Source organism: Pogoniulus pusillus, chromosome 29 (assembly GCF_015220805.1).
Source record: "Pogoniulus pusillus isolate bPogPus1 chromosome 29, bPogPus1.pri, whole genome shotgun sequence".
Classification (NCBI taxonomy): Eukaryota; Metazoa; Chordata; class Aves; order Piciformes; family Lybiidae; genus Pogoniulus; species Pogoniulus pusillus.
Genome location: NC_087292.1, coordinates 8031616 through 8051690, shown reverse-complemented (window position 1 = coordinate 8051690; position 20075 = coordinate 8031616). Strand labels below are relative to the sequence as shown.

Genomic DNA, 20075 nt, shown 5'->3' with positions numbered 1-20075 from the left:
AAAAGAAAAAAAAATAGAAAGAAAAAGAAAGAAAAAGGGAGATGCCTGTGTAGCCTGGATAGTATTTACTCACTCCCAAGTGTTCTCCCCTTTGCCTCTCTGCCCCCAACACCTGATAATTAATATTTTCATTGCAAATGCCCGAGGACTGCAGCATTTCCTTTGTGCTATGCTTTACAGCCCCTTGCACTTTATGTCCCTAGTACAGGACTTGGAGTGCTCTGCATTTCAACACTAAGGAAACTAGCAGTGCTATCAGTACGCAGTACAGGGGAAAGAATCCAGTTTAGAGTGATTTGACTTTCCATTGTCACAGCCAAGTCTGTAAAAGCATAGAAGGAAAGTAGCCAACCAAGTGATCTGATTTCTTCGAGCTGATTTCTACAGATATGTGAAGGCCACAGAAGATCTGGCTGCTGCCTCGTTCAAACCCTTCTCCAAGGCTATCACAAGGGATGCTCTGCTTGTTCATTGTATTTGTGAGAAGCACCAGCAGTTCCTGACGCAAATCAACAGCAATGGCAACAATCCTTTACCCAGAAGGCAGCAAAGGTCAGTATTTCCACCTACACCTTTGCTGCTGTGAACAGGTACTAACTTGAAAATTAACTTCTGCAGCAGAGGCTGTTCTATGCTCTGCTGCATTTCCTGTCACATGCCCAGGATATGCAAGGACACACTTTTCCAGGCTATGCTGGTGTGAATTTCATCACACATGGTCCTAACCAGACTATGTCTTGTCCAGCATAGGAGGAATTCCAGTTACATAGAGCAAATTTGCTCTCATTTTTAAAGTATCATCAGGGAGGCAGAGAAACCCTCAGAAACCTCAGTGTTTCCAACTAAAAGCTGGGACAAATGATCAAGCTTGCTACAACTAACTCCTCAATAAAAGCAGCAAGCTCCCAAGAAACCCAGCAAGAGGCTGAGACCTTCCAGGATAGTTGATAAGCACAGACTTTGCTTCAGCCACAGACAACACTTGTGGCAATCTAAACTGAGTGACAACTCTAATCAATCTTCTGCCCTTTGGAAGCTGAACTCTTAATTTGTAGTAACGCAAAAAAACTTCCTTTATTCTTACCCCATCATCCTGTTTCTGGGAATATCCCACTTCATTAAATGATTCTTCAGCAGCCTCTGGAACAGGCTTTGCTTTTCAACAGTGTTTACATTCAGACACAAGCCTTGCATTTCCTCTCACTCCTCTCAGGCTGCTGCTCTTGCTTAGCAGCAGCATTTGCTCTTATGCCTTGCTTGCCTGAACTGGGGACAAAGTGCAGCAGAGGAGAGGACCGCCAAAATGCATCCAAAAAGAGACTGAATGGGCCCGTGTTGCTCTTAACTGACTCTCCTTTTCAAACTCTCCATTATGTTTGTGCCTGACTGATCAGGCAGAATAGGAGCAAGCTGGCCTCATGCCAAGGCCAAAGCAACTGCCAAGGTTTTGTGTTTGCAGCACTTATCTGATTCTATAGACTGCTGAATGTTTTCCATCCCAGATCCTTCCCTCTTTGTGACAAACACGAAAAAAAGAACAAACAAACAAAACCAACAACAACAACAACAACAAAAACCCCAGCCTCCAGCACAGAAAAGCAGGGAACACCTGCAAGAAACACCTGAGATGCTACCCTGCCTGGCTATTCCACCAAACCCTTTCACATGAGGTTTTACTCTTTGCTTCATTCACTTGTTTGATTCCCTTCCCCATGCCCTGGCAGGAGTAACTCTTTGAAGCCTCTCAGCCCTTCATTCCATCCTAGGACCCTGAGGATGTCCTGGTCCTCTCAAGAAACAAGCTCAGCACACACAGCTCTTCCCTTAGGTCAAAGGTGGCTTTTGCACAAGCTAGTGCAAGGAGTTCTTTTACTCCTTCTCAGAGCTGATCTAACCCTACCAGAGCAAAAACTGGATTATGAGCTCAGACTGTGCTGATAAAAAGCTAAGTGTTTATTCATCCACTAGAAAAGCTGCATTAGATCAAAACAAAAACCTGTCTGCCCCAGCACCTGCCTTCAATGGTGGCTGATAGCAGATGCTCAGGAGGGAATGGGACAGGTTGAATCTATTTCCCCAGAATGCTTTCACACCTCTGGTAATTTCACCTTCAGAATTTCCTAATAGGTGGTGCCTGTGCCTCAGTCCATGTGACACAAATTCCTTCCATCTCATTTTGAGCACGTGTAAACATTTAGCATTCACTGTCTCTGGTGGCAGAACACCATGCTACACAGGGCATGAAGTTGTTTCAAACCCACCGTCAACTGGTTTAATTTGAATATCTAGTTCTTGTATTGGAAAAGACAGGGACTGATCAATTCTTATATACCTTCTCAAGGCCACTTGGAATTTTATAGATTTCCACTGACTTGTCCTTTAATCATGTCTCCTGCAGGCTGAAGAATCACCCCACGAGGAGGGGCTGCCTGGCTGACAGTTTGGGATGGAAGGAGGTTCCACTGTTCCACCTCCTCTGTTGTAACCTCTCGCTACAGCTGTGTTTCTAACATCCAGTTCCTCACCTGCCTCTCGAGTCCTTCTTTAGGTTGACTAACCTTTGACAGCAAAAGCAACCACTGCTGTGGAGGTAGTCTTCCTTCCCACGCACCCCACTCACAGTATCAATTCATGCAGACAAAACCAAATGCACACGGGCAGATAACAAGCTCTTAGTGCTGAGAAAAAGAATCTCCTGCAGAAATATCCTAATCCAAGAATGAAGATTTTTTTCTTTCTTCTGACAAGAATAGTAAGAACTGGAGGAGCTGGCTGATCTACTTACTCTCACATCTCCTGCTTTCTTTAAATGCCTGTCTGCCTGCTTAGCCCAGGCACCCTGTGCAGAAAGATGTAACTAAAAACATGTTGGGGAGCCAGAAAAAGGAGGAAGACTTTAGTCTTATGTCTTCAAAAAAGGCTTATTTGGCAAAAGATTCAGGTGGAAATTTTTTTTATGAAGACTGGTTAGCAAAGAATACATCTGCAGGGATCCTAACACTCAATTTCAAACTCTGCACCACAATTCTCTCCTTCACACTGTCCTTTGAGATCCCAGAAGTGAAAAGACCTTTTAATATCAATCCCTTTCTTTACCCATCTGCTAGTTTTTAGCACAGAGATGTGGGAGAAGAGTTGATACTAAGCAAGATTCAGAGATTTTCCTGAAGAAAATCTAAAGAAAAAATCAGATTATAAGCCCATGGATTTGAAGGACAGAACATCAATCCAAATAGTCCCAAACTCTGCCTGCAAGCCCACCCAGGAGCATCCCTATGCATTGATAAAGGAATGGGATCTCATTAGGACTGAAAGGAGTCTTGGACAGCACACCTGAACTGGGCTGAGCAAGCATCTCATCCAGAAAAAAAATCCCTTCTTGTTAGATCTGGACTTTCCTGCATATGGTCAGGAGGCCAGGAACTGCTGCACACCTCTTCAGATGTGCCTTTGTAAAACTCACCCTCAGCTGGCTGCAAAGAGGAGACCCACATCATCTTCCCAGATGCACAGAGGGCAGAGCAGAGGACAGTGAGGACAGCAGTCTTCTCACGAGCCCTACTGCCTGGCCAGCTAGGTCCAAAGTATCTGCTGTTTTGCAGCTCACCACTTCTGTCCCTGACAGCACTCTCATGGAACAGGTGAGGTAATCACACCAGAGCAGAGCAGTTAATGGCTAAACAAACACCTTTTGGATTTAAACCCCTAAAGCATTCACATCTCAACATGGCAAAACTCTGCATCAGCAGGCTCCAACAGATGGAAAACATGACCTGGTGATTATTCTGCCTTCTCTCTCATATAAGGGACCATGGGGGGAAGTCAGGCTAGCAGGAAAAATAGGGAAATCCCACTCCTGTCATTCAGGTCTGGTCAGAACCACAGAGAACACAAGTACGAGCCTTCTCCTGCCAAAAAGCACTACCTAACCCCATGACACAGTGCCTCTCCGTAAAGAATGAAGCTGTGACTCACCCCAGGGCACAAGGGAAACAAACTCATTGTCATTAAAAAGCTATTCTTTTAATGAAAGCTGGGGAAGGTTCAAAGTGGCCAGAAGTCTTATTTAGCAATCAGGAAAGACAAATACTTTAATAAAAAGCTTTTAGTGGTTTTCTCCCTGGGACTTTTGCTTTCCTAAAGAAAAGGAAAGAAACCAGACAACTTTCCTGAACCTGGTACTTTCTGTTTGCTTTTTCTTTTCCTAAGATAAAATAAAGGAACCATTTGTGTGATTCTGAGCCATGACAAGGTACCCTGTTAAGAAGGTAAGCCAGATTCCTTCCCCTAAGCAGAAAAAATGCCTTGGAGAGATTTTCCTTCAAGCTGAGCCTCGAATTTTCCTCTAGTCTGTGAAGATCTGTGACACCTCACTCCACAAATCCCTTTAAATACAGATTCACTCTGCAAATACTTCCCCAGATGTTAGGAAGAAAAGTAAAGCAAATGGAAAGTGGTGTCAACATTGCTTTGTCAACAGGACACTGAGGCATCTCCACATTCAAGAGCACACTTACACATAGCACTTTTTAGTATTACACTGCACACAGACATAACTGGTCTGATTAAGCAAGTTCTGTATTGAGCCATACAAGCTGGAACACAAACAAACAAACAACAGCAACAACAAAATGTAATTACTGTAACTGGTCATGGTTTTAAGTTCCCAGATTGTACATCCTAAGAAGCCTTGGCTTTATATAAACCTCTCCAGTAAGCTGTGCACATGTTAGTATTTGTCTGAGACAGGTGAAATGTGAAAGTCAGCTGGCTTAGCACTAAGGGATGCTTCATAAATTTAAGTTGCCCAGTTAGAAAGCAGGTTGAGTGTTGCCAACATTAGTGAAGCTTTCAGCTGACACTGGTAACTGCGTTAACAGAAAAAGCAACTGCTTTCTGATTACACTGCCTGGACCTCTGCAGCCCAGGTGTTGCCTGTATAACAGCCATGCTGACTTTGTTTTATACATGTCAAGTTGTCAAGAAGCCAAAGAGGTCAGAGAACAGACCCCAGCTTAATCTGTGTGCTGTGCAGAGCTCCTGGGGTCCACAAAGGAAAATACTCCTGGTCTGATCCATGCATCTGCCTGGCAGAGATAACCTAGTACGTGATGTCTCGTGGGTGCAATGAGACAAACACATCTGGTGCAGTCTGCCTACCTAAAGTATGGAAATCACTCTTTCAGTGTTGTAAGAGAAGCCTGATCCTGCTGCATCCCATCTACTCATCAGGCCTTGTTTGTGCCCACAGTTTCCCATTGTTGCTAGGGCCTTACACCTGACCAAGAGTTTGTAGAACTACACAAATGAGTCTTTGTTTCTGGTCCTCTTCTCATCTTTGGAGCCAGCTTTTGTCCCTTAAAATGTAGCCATTTCCCCATGTCGTAACAGGAAAAAGATAGTTAATTGACCTTCGTAAATGCATGAAGTTACAGCTAATCTACAAAGAAGCAGCTGATTCTTTGCAGTAAGGTACAACCTGGGTGATGAAACCAGGGGCCTGATCTACAAGGATAGTTTCACAGGAGATTCAAGGCCACCCATCTGCACAAATTCAGTCTCTGCAGACGATACCTCTTCCAGGTAGGGCTGGGGGAGTGGTCTTGAAACCTGAGCCCAGGTGTCCCTGGCCCCTCCTGAAGGGTTACATCTCTGTAACTCTCCTTTACCTTAAATACCTTTTAGTTATTGTTAAAGTTTTCTTTTTAACTTCCAAATTGGTGCAAGATTGTTCTTTGGGTGTTTTAGTCCTTTTCCACCTATTTTTTCCCATACAGGGAGAGGGGAGGCATCCTACGTTTTATTTCATTGGGCTTGTGAGCTCTGGGAAAGTTCAAACAGCAACAATACCCAAACACTTCACAAGAACACCAAGAAGCAGCACAGAAATATGATGCAAAATAGAGCTAAAAACCAAAGCACTGATCCAAACACACAGAAGCCAGCACAGAGGGCCCTGTTTGTGACTGGCATTTCTGGGTGCAGCTAGGAAGCAGTAGCAGACAGTAATAGGAGGGGTGAAAATAAAAAGAACCTCTAATATTGCCTCACCTATTAACAGCTGTATTCACTTGACACAATTTATGTGACAGAAATGATCACACTTACTTTCTTATCCGAGAGCAGTAGGTGTCACAAGCATGGACAGGCAGTGCCAGCCAAGCTTTCATGTTCTTTGGGAAAACCAAGTCACCAAGGCACAGGAGCTCTGCAATTTAGTAAATGCAAAGAGGAAAATAAATACTTTATTTTACTTGGAATTAGGTACACTGATTTTCCTCCCCTCTCCTCTAAAAGTTAACTTTTTTATTATTTCAACACTATTTCAGCTATGTCTGGGTTTGAATTATAGAACTCTGGGAGAAACTTAATTGACCTCCCTAGAGCATGCTCCTCTTTTCAATATCCAGACTCCCACTCAGATCCATGAAAAAAATTATGTCATAAATTACAACATGAAGAAAAATCTTATAAACAACAATATAGAGAAAATAACTATCTGAGGAAAACATTTCCCCCCCTGGCTATTAAGGTGTGTTTTATATAAACAAGCTGTAAAACTCCACCAGAGTCTTCCCAATAGAACTTCATTTTGATTGCTAAGAAACTTGCTGTATTTTTTCTTACAGTACCTGTAGGAAGTAGCAAATACTCACTAGTGACTTGTAGGGTAGGAAAAGGGTGATCTAAACCAATTCAGCAGATGGAGATGTTTCTAGGCAGCATGGTCAGAAAACTGCAGTGTGGGGGTCCTTTATTTCTGACCAGTAGGGTTAATTGCATGAAAATAGGAGTTTCCTGTTTCGTGTGGCTGCTGCTGTGCTGCAGGAAGCATCTCTGAGGATGCTTCTGGGTCTGTAATAGCTGCATGCTAAAGGCAGGCAATGGTCTGTCTTCTGGACCAAAGGGAGAGGAGTAGTCTGCTCTTTGCCTGTGTTTGAACAAAGGCTCTCCCTCAGCTTCTGCCTTAGATCCTACGTGGGAAGCAGCTGGTAAAGAAGGTGATTCAGTGGGGATTTAGCTGGCCTGGTAAGAGGTGTTAGAGTAGGTGTTCTCAGGTAAGTGACCGGCTTTGCACGTTCTTCCATACATGAGTTTTACAGCAAAGTGGCAGCAGTCTGGGAAGGGAGGGAAGCTGATGTCAGCTTCTGTGAGGATTTGAACATTCCCCCTGTGCAGTGTGAGAAGCTCACAGGAATGTCTGTTCTTCTGGCTAGAGACTTAGTGACAGATGTTCACCCAGATCCTGGAGCCTTCCCCTGGATGCCGTTGGCAAGCTTCCAGGTCTGCAGCGCAGGAGAATTGTACACATGTGCTGAAGTGGGGAACTGCTAAACAAAAGAAAGCTGAAGGCTTTTCTAACACCTAATTTCCTAATACTGGAGAGGTAGTCAAGAGCCCTAAGGTGTATTTCTTCCTGTACCTCTGAATTCCATATCCCAGATCAATTGATTGTAGACACCTGGCCTCAGCAGGGGCGGTAAAGCTGTGTCAGTGCACCTGTGCTGTGCAACGTCTGCACACACAGAGGAGCTGGGTGGTGGTGAGTCTGATCTGCAGCAAGGAAGAAGCATTCCCCATCTGCTCTGCCCATTATCCTGGCAGCTCAGTAGTGTCTGCGTGATGCAGTCCAACAGGCCTTGGCAGATGTCTCACGCAGGTCCTAGTCTGGTAGCACTTGTATACCCCACTGGCAATGCAAATGAAGTAAAGAGCCCCTCCAGATCGAGCCAACTTGAAGAACTGAGATTCATATTAAACTGCAGTGCTGCAGACTGCAGGTTCAGAGCCGAACTCCAGGCCCAGTGGTGGAAGTAGCTGTTCCTCATGCGCTGTGCTGGGAAGCAGTGCAGCAGATACTTGCAATAGGGGAGGCATTGAAAATCAACCCCCTTGCAGCCTCATTAGGCTCCTGCAGAGCAGGGCCATCTGGCAGCTGTTGATGAGCCCTCTGGTGCTAATGCTGCCCGTGGAAGCCCGTAGCTGAGGGGTGATAGCTGCTAAACACCAAGCCAGGGGCTGCTGCCCCAAAGCCGCTGGTGCACCTGCAGAGGCTGCAGTGAGCCGGGCGGAGTAGCGAGGCCCTGCAAACTCCTTCCGCCTCTCCTCTCTCAGCCAGCGCAGGGCTGAGCGCGGGAAGCAGCAGGCGCGAAACTGCTTTCGCACAGCCCTGCGACTCCAACCACAAAAGGCGCCCTTTGCTCACAGGCGAGCTCCCTCGTGGGAAAGCCCACGCTAGAATCTGGGACTGTGACTGGCTGGATTCTCCACGCCCCGTACCTATTGGCACTGGACACATTGCCTAGGGAAGCTGTGGAGTGAGGAGAACGCGCACACAGTCCTGCTCTGCACGGTTCCACAGCTCTGCACGGCTGGCAAATCCATCCGGCCCAGTGGAGAGAGTTGCCTGCAGCACCCGGGCCGGGCTCCTCCACGGGCTGGTGCGTCCTGCCCTCCTGCTTGGCACCGCGGAGCTGGACGGAGCCCGCTGCTGCCGGGCACTGCCGCGGCCGGCGGACGCACGCCGCAGTTGGGCGCTTCTCTGCACCGCGCCGCTCCGCGCGGCCTGCCTCGGGGAAGCCGTGTTCTACAGACACCGGTCTTTGGCAGGTCTCATTCCCACTGGACTTTGCCGCGGGCATCCACAAGGGGAGTATAACTTGCAGTTTCTAAAGGCTGCCGCAAAGGAAATCCAGAGACTGTCTTCACGTTCCTGCTCCACGCCCATGAGTTAATAATCAGCCTTTCCCTAGGCTCTCTGCTCTGCCTCTGAGCGGGGTAAAGCCATCTTGTGGCTTGGCCTTTTCCACTTTCTGACTTCCCCGAATTACAGAAATTGCCCATGCCATAAATAACAGGCATAAACCTGTGTTCATGCAAGGTAAGGCTTTAAGAGAGCTGCAGGAATCAAGCAATGTACAGGCTTGGGTGCACGGGGAGGCTCCGCTCTGCCCTGTCGCACACCTTTTGTTGTCAGTTTTCTCCTTTCATATCCTGTTCTATTACATATTCATTACTAATTCTAAGAAAAGGTTGGGTTTTCCTTATCAGTTCTAAGAATGGGAGGTGTCTCGTCCACGCATGTCTCTTTTTATCCCGTGGTCCCTCTGGTGGTCTTCAGGGATGAAGTAAGGGGTCTTCCTCAAGTGTCCTTTCCATGAACTCCAAACTAGTAATGTCCTTTGTATGACACTTCCTCTGCTCATGTGCAAAGGCTGTCTCTTCCACCTGCCTCCCTCCTCCACCAACCTTTCTAGTTTCTAATTATTTATTGCTGTTATCTTAAGCCAAGTGTATACTCTTGTGATGGTTGTGCAAGAAGTGCAGCTCCATTCAAAACCCCCCTTCCTCCCTGTTTGTGGCCTCTTGCCACGAATTGATTGGATCAAACATGTATTTCTCACACCCATGAGCATCCTTGTGGCAGTTCCTGACCAAATCAGAACCTGTGAATAAAATGTACCTAATTCTGTATCTAGTTTTGGTGAGGGGCTTTTTGGGAAAATCAAAATAGCTCTATAACTCCTGCCTTGTCAAATTAATTCCCAACTAAATCAGGCAGCCCAACAGTGAGAGTTCAGCTTGAAGAAGCTGAAGGCAAACGTGAGGCACAGATAACAGGCTGAGGAAATGTTTAGTGAGCAATTTCCTGCAGCATTTGAAGTGTTGCTGTGTTATTTTTGCTGCCTGACAGCAACAGCCTAATTAATACTCCATCGGGTTGGAAATTCTTTACAGCAACTACAAGTTTAGAGGGTATTTCAGCTCCTTAATTGCATAAATAAGTTGCAGTGGTTGTGGGAGGGGATTTGACATCTGAGCTGACAGTGCCCATTGGCAAGCACATTTAGAAGAAAACAGCAATGAATGAAAATTAGCTACTAATCAGCATTCTGGAGATTTTTCTCATCCAATTAATATAAGCAGCATAATCTCTTGAAACAGCATACTGAGGGATCAGACCGGCTGCTAATATAATTACTTTCCTAACCTGATGAGCATACCTACCAGTAAGCACACTTCTGAGGCTGCAGAGTGTTGGTTGTCCAGTGGGACAGCTGCAAGGACAGATGTAGCTGCAATATGGGTTTGCAGGTTTTATTACCTCTAGGAAAAGTTGCTCCAGTCAGGATTCAAACACTGCTGCTATTGCACATGTGCACAGGGATGGAGGGCAAAAGTATCTGAAGATCACAGGATGTTAGGGCTTGGAAAGTACCTCTGGAGAGAGATTCTTCTACCAGAACAGGACCATATAGTCATAGAATTATAGATCCATACAATTACAAAATCAGGCAGGGATGGAAGGGACCACAAGCATCATCTAGTTCCAACCCCCCTGCCATGAGCAGGGATACCCTACCCTAGATCAGTCTGGCCACAGCCTCATCCAGCCTGACCTTAAACACCTAGGGGGACGAGGCCTCAACCACCTCCCTGGGCAACCCATTCCAGGCTCTCACCACTTTCATGCTGAACAACTTCCTCCTCACATCTGGTCTGAATCTCCCCACCTCCAGCTTTGCTCCATTCCCCCCAGTCCTGTCAATCCCTGATATACTAAAAGGTTCCTCCTCAGCTTTTTTAGCCCCCTTCAGATACTGGAAGGCCACAATAAGGTCACCTGGCAGCCTCCTCCAGAATGAACAGTCCCAACTCTTTCAGTCTGCCTTCATAGGAGAGGTGCCCCAGCCCTCTGATCATCCTCGTGGCCCTTCTCTGGACATGCTCCAGCATGTCCATGCCTCTCTCTTGTAGTAGTCAGGAATGCATCCAGATGGGTCTTGAAATCCTCCAGAGAAGGAAATGTGTGAATGTTCTCTAGTTTGGATGCTGGGGCTAGTTAGAGGAACTGAAATGCATGTAAAGAACTAAGTGTGGAGATGTGTCTGAGCTGGCAGCTGCAGGGGGTGCTCTGTGCATGTGCTGCCCAGAGCTGAGCAAAGGCCGGGTGGAATTTCTGCAATAGCTGTCCCTTTGTTTGAGTTGTTTGCTGTGTATACAGTCAGGATGCTTTCACTGTATCACCACAGCAATCTGCTGTAATAAGCCTCTGGATCAGAGGTCATTAGCTTATCTGTAAGAACAAGTTGTGTGACAAAGTGAAGACAAACACTTGAAGTAACATCTAAACTTGTCACAGGCTTTAATTTAGAGGAATAAGGGTGGAGGTCTTCTGTACTGGTAGGATTTTGCTTCAAAGCTTTCACCTGCTGGAGTTTCTGAAATGCCTGCAAACAGCTAGGTGCCTGTCTCTATGATTGGGGTTTTTTAACTAGTTGAGGTCCTCTTGCACTCTCTCTCAATATAGCCCTTTGATAAAAGATGTCAGGAAAAGGTTAAACACTGAATTGGAAGTCATTTGCAGCTCTCAGAGCTGTCTTTGGGATTTGTTGCTCCATTGCTTGCCTGACTTCTGCAGGCACTGCTCAGCTCCTGAGTGTGTCTGCAGTGTTTTGAAGGCCAGGAGGTATACAATGAACAAAGGCTGACTTACAGTCTTTTCTCTGCACAGAGAACTCCCTGCCAGTTCTTGCAGGCCAGCAAGGGACAATCATGGCATGTCCAGGGCCTGTGTTCTGCTGCTGTGAGGTGGCTCAGCATGGCAGCAAGAAGGAAGGCAGCAGTACCAGCTCTGTCTGTGACAGCAGGCACAGTGCTGTGTGCACGTGGGTAACTGCCTTAAACTGAAAGCTGGAGTCACTCAGAGGCTGCTATGTTTAAGCAAATGTTTACTTTTCTCAGACAGCTCTGTTCCTGGTGCCATGAGCATTTGAGAGGAAAATAGCACAGATTATTCATCTGTCTGAGCTTGCTTTTAATAGACCTATTTTCCTACATAGTGAGGTTTAACATTTGTATTCCCAAAGACTCAGGCATTTTTTTTTTTTTGACTGCATGGTGATTATTATATTCTTTTTAGGGCCATCTGTTAGATGGCTGCATTAGCTGATGGGATAGCACAGTCCATTTACTCACTGCTGCTTCTGCACTTGTTTCCTCTGCCTCCATCCCTCCTCAGTGACAGATTAATCTATCTGACACACCAGCTGTGTTGCCAGGCTAGGTGTTGATGGGCAGCAGTGAAATAAAAATTGGGTTTGTGGTTGCCCTAGGAAGCCACATTTCAGAACACTCAAGCTGCCCCACAGGCAGTAAGAGGAAGACCTTTTCTGAAGCAGAGTGTTTCTTTCTTCTACAACATCCAGTGTTTTAAAGAGATGTTCAGCTACAGAACTCTGTTCTTCATCCACGCTTTTTGCCAGACCCCTTGCAGTGGTGGGGTGAAGCCAAGCATCTGGGGTTCTCAGGCACTTTCCCATCCAAATGCTGAGCACATGGTGCTTTTATGGCTGAGGCCTTGGCACTGCACTGGCTGTCTTCTGGCAGCTTTCATCTTGCGCTTTATGTCCCTTTGCTCCCTGTTGTGACTTCTCTTGCTCCCTGTTGTGACTTCTCTTGCTCAGACCACCCGGCTTATGCTCAGGTTCAGGTCACTACGTAGAAGGATTGGTGCTCTCTTGAGAGGGTGAATGGAAAGAGAACAGTGAGAGCTCTGGCTTCCTGCCAAGGTTCCCAGCACACACCAGCAAAATCTCCCCTTTGCCTCTTGATACTTGAGACTGGTGCTAAAGCCTTCTAGAGCGTACACAGTAAAGGAAGCTCTGAAGAAAAGTGCTGGAGAGGGCTGTCTTCATGTTTAGAGAAACGAGTACTCTGGGGTCTCAAGAAATTATCTTCACACATTTCTCTGCTCAGCGTCAATGTGAGGCCAACAAGGACTGGATGTAACCCCTGCTGAGAGCCTTCCAGTGTCTGAAATGGGCTCAACTTGTCTGTAAAGGAGATAGGAAGCACCTGGCAGCTTGCAGGTAGCAACAGAGTTGTCTTCTTGATGGGTAAAAATATTCTTCATAATAGACCCCATTCATGAGGTAAATCAAATCAATTCAGTTGTATTCCCTAAGTTTAGTTTGGATTTATGGATACAGGCTTAGGACCATTTATTTTTATTTGTGATACCTGAGAATCTGCCTGATTTAATGGTGCTATATTTAGGAACATATCCACTGGATAATCTGCATTTTACTGTGCCTGCTGCTTCTTCTTTTCAGTTTTCACCTTGAAGGGTCACCTTGAAGTCTTCCCTCTAGTGCTGAGAAGCAGCTTGCCTTCCTTTGTCTTAAAGCCAGGGGCCGTCTTCATTTCTCTACTTTGCCAGACTCCCTTGGGTTCCTGTAACCTGCCTCAATGAGGATGTCCAGGTCAAATGACCTTTTGGAGGTATGGTTTCAGCACTGACTCCATAAGGAAGGCATGTTTGCCATCTCCAAAAGGGTGGCAGATGTCCTTTCAGCAGGCTGAGGACACTCAGTTGGTCCATGAGGATGGTAGGTAAGCAAATGCAGCCCTACGTAGGGCTGGCCCTGAGTAGCACACAGGCTTTCTGCTCCGCACATGCTCACACTTCCCGCTGTGGGTGGCCACAGGGTTGCTCTTTAATTGCAAGGGCGAGGTTTGTGCTTTTCATCCTCCCACAGGTGCTGGAATGCTTGCACATCGGTCTCAGAGCCTGGCTGCTGGCAGCAGCTAACTCCTGTATACCATTTCTCAACAAGAGGAAACACTGAGCTCTTTCTCTGCCTTTGTTGAGCAGCTTGCAGTCTGTGCACTTTCAATTATGCTGCACAGCTGCAGCAGTGATAGGCATTGCCTTATCCACAATGATTTCCCCAAATCCAGCTGGATAATTAAATGGCCTATCGACTAAGGAAGGTGGTTGCTGTCTCAGGGATGTGGTTGCAAATCACCTGCAGGCAGAGGAGAGTGTTGCTGTGATTGTTACACATTACACAGGCTTAGTTTCCATTCTTGTTTGCAAGACTTGTGTCTACCAGGAGGACATAAAAACTTACTTTTCCCCTGAGATGAAGCACTCATGGGAGGTCTTGAGAGTGAATTCATTTTTCAGTGCCTGTGGATTAGGTCCTTGATACCAGCAGTTCAAAGCAGACTTTACTTTTGTGTAGTCACTGTCACTGCTTTAGGGAAGGATGTTTATAGGTCCAGTTCTCACAGAAATCTGCAGGACTGAAAATGTCTGAGGAGTTCTGATAGAAATGTGTATTACTGTGGAAATGTGTTAGTGGGGCTTGGGAAAACTGCCTGGAGAGAAAGGTGGATGCCAAAGGTGCTAACAGCAATGTGCACCTCCTTGTTGGTTCTTAGCTTACCTTAACACCAGGCACACAATTCAGAACGGCTACTGTTGTGTCATGAGGGTGATGTATTTTGTGCTTCTGGCCATGATTCCCAACACCATACCCAGCCCCTTCAGCCTGGAGATGGCATATGAACAAAGTCCAGCAGCTATAAGCTGGCTGCCTGGATGAAGCCAAGCATTGGAAAAGCCTTTGTGGATCATTTTTTCATCCATCTCCCTTTCCAAAGCACTGAGTACCACTGTGGGTTCAAGACATAACGATGATTTTTTAAATCTGAATTCCATGCATGGAAGTTTCCTCCAGACAGAGATTTGTGGTGCTTGTGGTGCTGCTTTTGTGGCTCTCTTTCTTTTGGCAATGTTGATTTTTTCATTATTGGTAGAGAATCAAAAGGATTATTTAGACAGTATCCAAATTTGGGCTGGGTCTAATTTCTTGGACCCATTAGGCAAGTTAAGTCCTTTCAGAATGTCATCATTTAAAATCTAGTGACCTCTTCAGCCATCCAGCTGTCTTCTCCTGACTGTTTTAAGGCTGTGAGGCAGTGGGTGAGGCAGTGGGTGTTGATAGCAATGCTGTGCTGCCAACGGCACAGAAATGTACTGCACTTCTATTAATTTTTAAAGCCACTTGGCAGGGTCACATAGGTCCACAGAAATGCAGTTTTGGGAAAGAAACAAAAAAGCTCCTAACTTGTTTTGCTGAGATCTGCTAGGAAAAAATCCTGGTCTGGCCACTGAACAGCAGCTGTGAGGTCTGTTGGCAGCTATAGTCAACCAGCAAAACACATTCCTTTGTCATCTACAGAACAAGTCATCTAACCTGTCACCAACTGCCAGTCATCTCCACACTGTAGACTATATGGAGGGACTCAGGGCCCACGTCTTGCAGGAAACAGACTAAAGGGCAGATCCTACCAGAAGCCCTGGAGAGTTGGACTCGGTAGTCTATAGAGAAACACGTCCAGACTCCACCAGGGCAATGCAGAATCTCACTTTATTACAGCCAGAGCTAATTTTTATACCATAATACAGAGCATTAACATAATAGGAATTATGTACAACCTTGGTTTTAATGGACTTTTCCCTTTCAGCTTTTGGTTTTGCTGGGTCACCATCTTAGCTGCTACTTCTCTCCTGCTGGGGAGACATCCTGTAGCTTCTGGAAATCAACACAGCTCATTGTTTTTCTTCCTTACATTTCTCCTCCTTGCATTCTCACAGTGGTCTGCCTGTGTAAACTTGTTGGGAGGCCGCAAGGCAGAATCAGAACTAAAACCTGACAGAGGTCTCAACCACCTACTTGAGATATTCACTTTTGAACCTCAAGTTTTCTTACACAACATGGTATTATGCAACCAGTGCTCCCGTTGTATGTGCAGACAGCACCCTCCAGTGCTGCCCACCCTCGAGGCACACAGCATACATCATTTCCCTGCAACAGAGGTGCAAGGGCATGCAGCCTCCATGTGCAGCCACATCAGAAACTGAAGCATCTTGCATTTGTGAAACCAGTCGACCTGGCTAAAATGGGAGTTTTGAATCAGCGTTGCCTATCTGGTGGGGAAGTCATCACAACAGATTGTCTTCACGTCCATAACAACTGACAAGGTATTAATTCCCTGCAGGAAAGATGGTAAGAGAACATGTATTTCAACAGGTGTTGATACTCAGGACCAACATCTGGAAGACCTCCCGCTGCAGTGTTCAGTTCTACACACCTCTGTCAATCTCCAGGGCCACCAACCTGCCAAAGCACTGAAGTAACTCTTGTAGAAAGGTGTTTTCTTCTCCCTTTATTTCCACCAGTGAGCACAGGAGGATAAAAGACTTCCCAGTCTCTCTTGCCTGAAGAGCAGATATGGTGGAGCAAGCCAGCAAAGTGCCCTTGTCACACAATTTATCACTGCCAGCTACAGTCATAACATTGATTCTCCCAGGCTCACAGCACTGGGAGGCATTAGATGTCCATCCTCAGGGGAAGGAGTAAAACACTTTTGGGGAAAGCCCAGAGCTCAGCAGGATTGTTTCAGGGGTGAACAGGAGAGATAGCCACAGCCCTGCCTGGGACTGGCCCATGCAGTCTTTCCTTTAAAGCCAGTGGGCTGAAGTGGGACAAAAAGGACCCCATTTTGGGTCCCCAGCACCAGCATATTCCCAATAGCCCCCTGTATTCCTCTCCAAACCCCAGAAACCCAGCACTCCCTGGCCTGCAGGGATACATCCCCGCAGCCAGCCAGACTTGCAGCCCTGGGCTCTGCTACACAGCCTGTGCTGCCCACACCCCCAGAGCAGAAAACAGCACCTGAGGCTGCTGGCCAGCAGTGGAGCGCAGGTCTTGACTGTGCCTCGCCTCTCCTCCCCTCCTGGGCTCTGTCGTGCTCCCAGGACCCTGCAGTGCTGCCAAGGTGCCAGCTGGGTATCATCTCCCCAAGTGAGACTCCCTTCCCTCTCTGCTCAGCTCCCCCTGCCCCTGGGATGGCTATGCCAGCACCCTCAGCTGCCTCCATCCCTGAAACCAGAGCAAGGGGAAACCACAACTGGGCAAACTCCACCAGCACCCAACACAGATGCAAGGATGAGGCAAAGCCTGAGTTTGGAAATTATTTATGGAGAGATACAAACATGTCTACAGAAAGAAAAACTTACTTAGAATCTTAGGGGCTGGAAAGGACCTCTAGATAGCGCAGTCCTTGCAGAAAGGCATCAGTAAATGACAAAAAAAAACAACAATGGCAAACAAACCCCAGCTTGGGATGGCACATCCTAAGCCAATGGTCAAGTGTGTTGGCCCTCTCGACAGGCAAGCAGACCTGTGGGACAGGGATGCCAAGGCCCCCCTCCTGCCTGAGGTTAAGTGAGTTAATTCTGTTGGTTGAGTTTATGTGCAAGATAAGTAAAATTCAGCTACTTTGGCCAATGGGGAGATCTGACAATGTCTGAGATTCTCTACTCTGTACTCTGCAATTCTATCCTGCAGTGCCAATCTGTTGTTCTGCATTTCTGGAATTCTGCTGTGAAGCAACAATGGGGTTCATGCATCATTCATCACAAACGGGCCTGAAACACAGACTCTGTAATCTACCACCAGAGGCAGGTCCGCATCTCCATCCACCACATTCTGTGTATTTCTTCAGCCTCATAGGCGCTAACAAGCTCTTCTGGATCTGCCAAAGAATGGTTAGGTAGGGGTGAGTGGTTCTGCCCCATGAAGCCCCAAGCACAGACCCCAGTCCCACATCCACATCACTGCCCACAAGCTCCATAACACACCCACAGGCAGCTCTTCAGCTCCTGACTGCTCTTCAAATATGACTGAACTCCCATAGTTTCAGCGCGGAAAGGTACACAAGAGGCACTAGCTCAAGCTCCCGACAGGAGCCAGATGCCTCCCCAGCTCTCTTGGGGAGACAGCTGGTGGGGAATGGCAGTGAGGGAAGAGTACTGCTAGCTGCAACCCTGGGAAGCCAACCCCAAGAGCAAACCACCCTGATCCCACCACTGGGGTGCCCAGGAAAGGGGAGCAAAGTATGCTTCTGATGGCATTCCGATTGCTCAGTTGAGAGGCAATGTGGATGTTTGTCCTCACAGGAATGAGCAACACACATGAGCAAAGTCCAGAGCTCAGCAGGACAGGATTGTTCAAGGTGTGAGCAAGAGGGAAAGGCAATGCCACTCCTGCAGCAGGCTTGAGCATGTGGCTTTGCACTCTTCAGTGTCACAGCCAGCCATCTCTGCTCCAGACTTTGCCAGAGATACACACAAAGCTCCTACTCTATGGGGGTGTCCTGTCCTCAGAGATCCCCACAAACAGGCAGGTAACAAACCCCATTTGAGGGCAGATTCTGCAGCCAGGACAGTGGTGCAGAGCAGGGTCATGGCACAGGGCTGCCTCACATGGCCTTTCCATTAAAACCAACAGGCTTTTACAAGCTGATTGTCCATGCACCTCTTTTGCTCCCTAGTCCTCCTGCCTGACCTACCCATGGGTCACATCAGCCCCAACCTCTAAAAGGAGCTTCCCTTACCTCTCATTACCCAGAGCCCTAAGATTAAAACCAGGGAGAACAATTAGCACCAGCCCTGGCAGTGTGGGACACAGCAGCACTTCCCTGCTGGTGTATCAGACATGATCTGGCTTGAACAGTGAGAAGTCAACACTGTCGCTCTGTTGGGGAAAAAATTCAGTCATCACTTACACCAGCAAATCCCCAAAGTTACATGGCTGCACATCCACAGCAGCTCTGCTAGTTACATCTCTCCTGGCAGATCCACAGAGACCAAATGACCTAGTGGCAGAGGAAATGGTAAAGCTGTGCACATATATGGCCCCCAATAAACTGAACATCTCCAATCCTCTCATTCCTTCAAGTTGGCTAGCAAGGGGCAGGGCAGGGAAGTATCAACAGCACTTATCTTCCAAAGGGACACACTTCAGCCAGGATAGTTCCTGGGGTGGCAGCTGAGTTGCTGGCTGACATGTCTCTATGCAGGGTGTCCTTAAAATAAACTCTGAACACATGCATCAGGGGAAAACTGGACAGAGCTGTAAACCACCACCCTGGTTCCAGCTCAGCTCACAGGTCCCTTGCCCTGCTGGCTGGCATCCACCACCCAATCTGCCACTTTGTACAACTGCAACAGCAGATATAAACATTAGGCAAAAGCCCAAGAAAAACTTCCGTGCTAAGTATCTGTGCTAATGCTCAAATTTATACATCAGGAAGTCTCCAAGGACAAAGACTTTTGGAATCAACTCCCCTGCAGAAAGTTATTCATCTCTTTTTAATTTAAACCAGTGATCAACAGTTGCTTTAAGAACTTACCGTTCTTTACTTGGAAGAGGTTCATGCATGGTGGGACAAACCAGGCAACTGCAATTCATCACTGCCAGTTACAGCTGTCACATCATGTCCTCCAGAGGCTCAATACTTGCTCTGCCTTTGAGGCACCCTACAAGTAAAGCCAAAGAGAATATTTAGTACCAGTCTTGGCAGGGTATGGGACACAGCAGCACCTCCTTGCTGATGTATCAGACATGGTTTGGCTTGAACAGTGAGAAATCAACACTGTCGCTCTGATGGGGAAAAAAATCTGTCATCATTTACACCAGCAAGTGCCCAAGAATTACGTGGCTGCAGAGCCACAGCAACTCTGCCGCACTTCCACCTCTCCCTTCAAGGCCCACAGGTCTGTTGAATTCATACAAATCCTTCCCCTAAAAGAGCTGGCTGGTTGGCATGCTCAAACAGCACACAGGGCAGGCGAAATACTGAACAAATCAAGAAAAAACCCTGATGTGCGAGGCTTCCACAGCAGAGCATCAGACAGATGTAACCGAGGAGGCAGAGAGAAGTAACACTTTTGTAGGCCCAGCCTTTATGGCTGTGTGAGGCTTCTGCCTTCCCAAGGACAAGGAAAGAGGTCTCACAGGCAGCAGCAAGTGGCATAGAGTCACCAGACCGCAGGCAGAGTTAAGAGCTGGGCCAGGAGCGCCACGTGGCTCCCGCTGCGAACACTGCCGCAGGCCTCTCCGTAAACGGAAACGGAAGCAAGCCCAAAGCCAGTCCCTCCCGCCAAGGCCCAGGCCAGCCTGGCTAGCTCTGCCCCACCCCAGCGCTGAACCAGAACGCCCACCTGTCTCCAGCCTTCTGGCTGCAAGGCATCTGCCAAGGATGGGGCAGTCAAGCCACTACCTTTGCCAGGTCACAGATCTCTCACCCTGCTAGACCTGTATACAAGAGCAGTGCAACAAGGCACAGCACGCCTGGCTGCAGAGCTTCCGCAGAAGAAACCCCTCTCTACTACCCATGTTAGCACTAAAACCTAACGACCTATAGGCTACAGAAAC

General features: G+C 47.3%; 2 non-coding genes across 2 annotated transcripts; both read right to left on the bottom strand.

Annotated features, from left to right (window-relative positions):
• Positions 1 to 18338: 18338 nt before the first annotated feature.
• LOC135188591 (small nucleolar SNORD12/SNORD106) lies at positions 18339 to 18429 on the bottom strand. Its single transcript, XR_010307752.1, has one exon. It is a non-coding gene; the product is annotated as a small nucleolar SNORD12/SNORD106 (small nucleolar RNA).
• Positions 18430 to 19247: 818 nt separating this feature from the next.
• Positions 19248 to 19338, bottom strand: LOC135188592 (small nucleolar SNORD12/SNORD106). Its single transcript, XR_010307753.1, has one exon. It is a non-coding gene; the product is annotated as a small nucleolar SNORD12/SNORD106 (small nucleolar RNA).
• Positions 19339 to 20075: the final 737 nt, after the last annotated feature.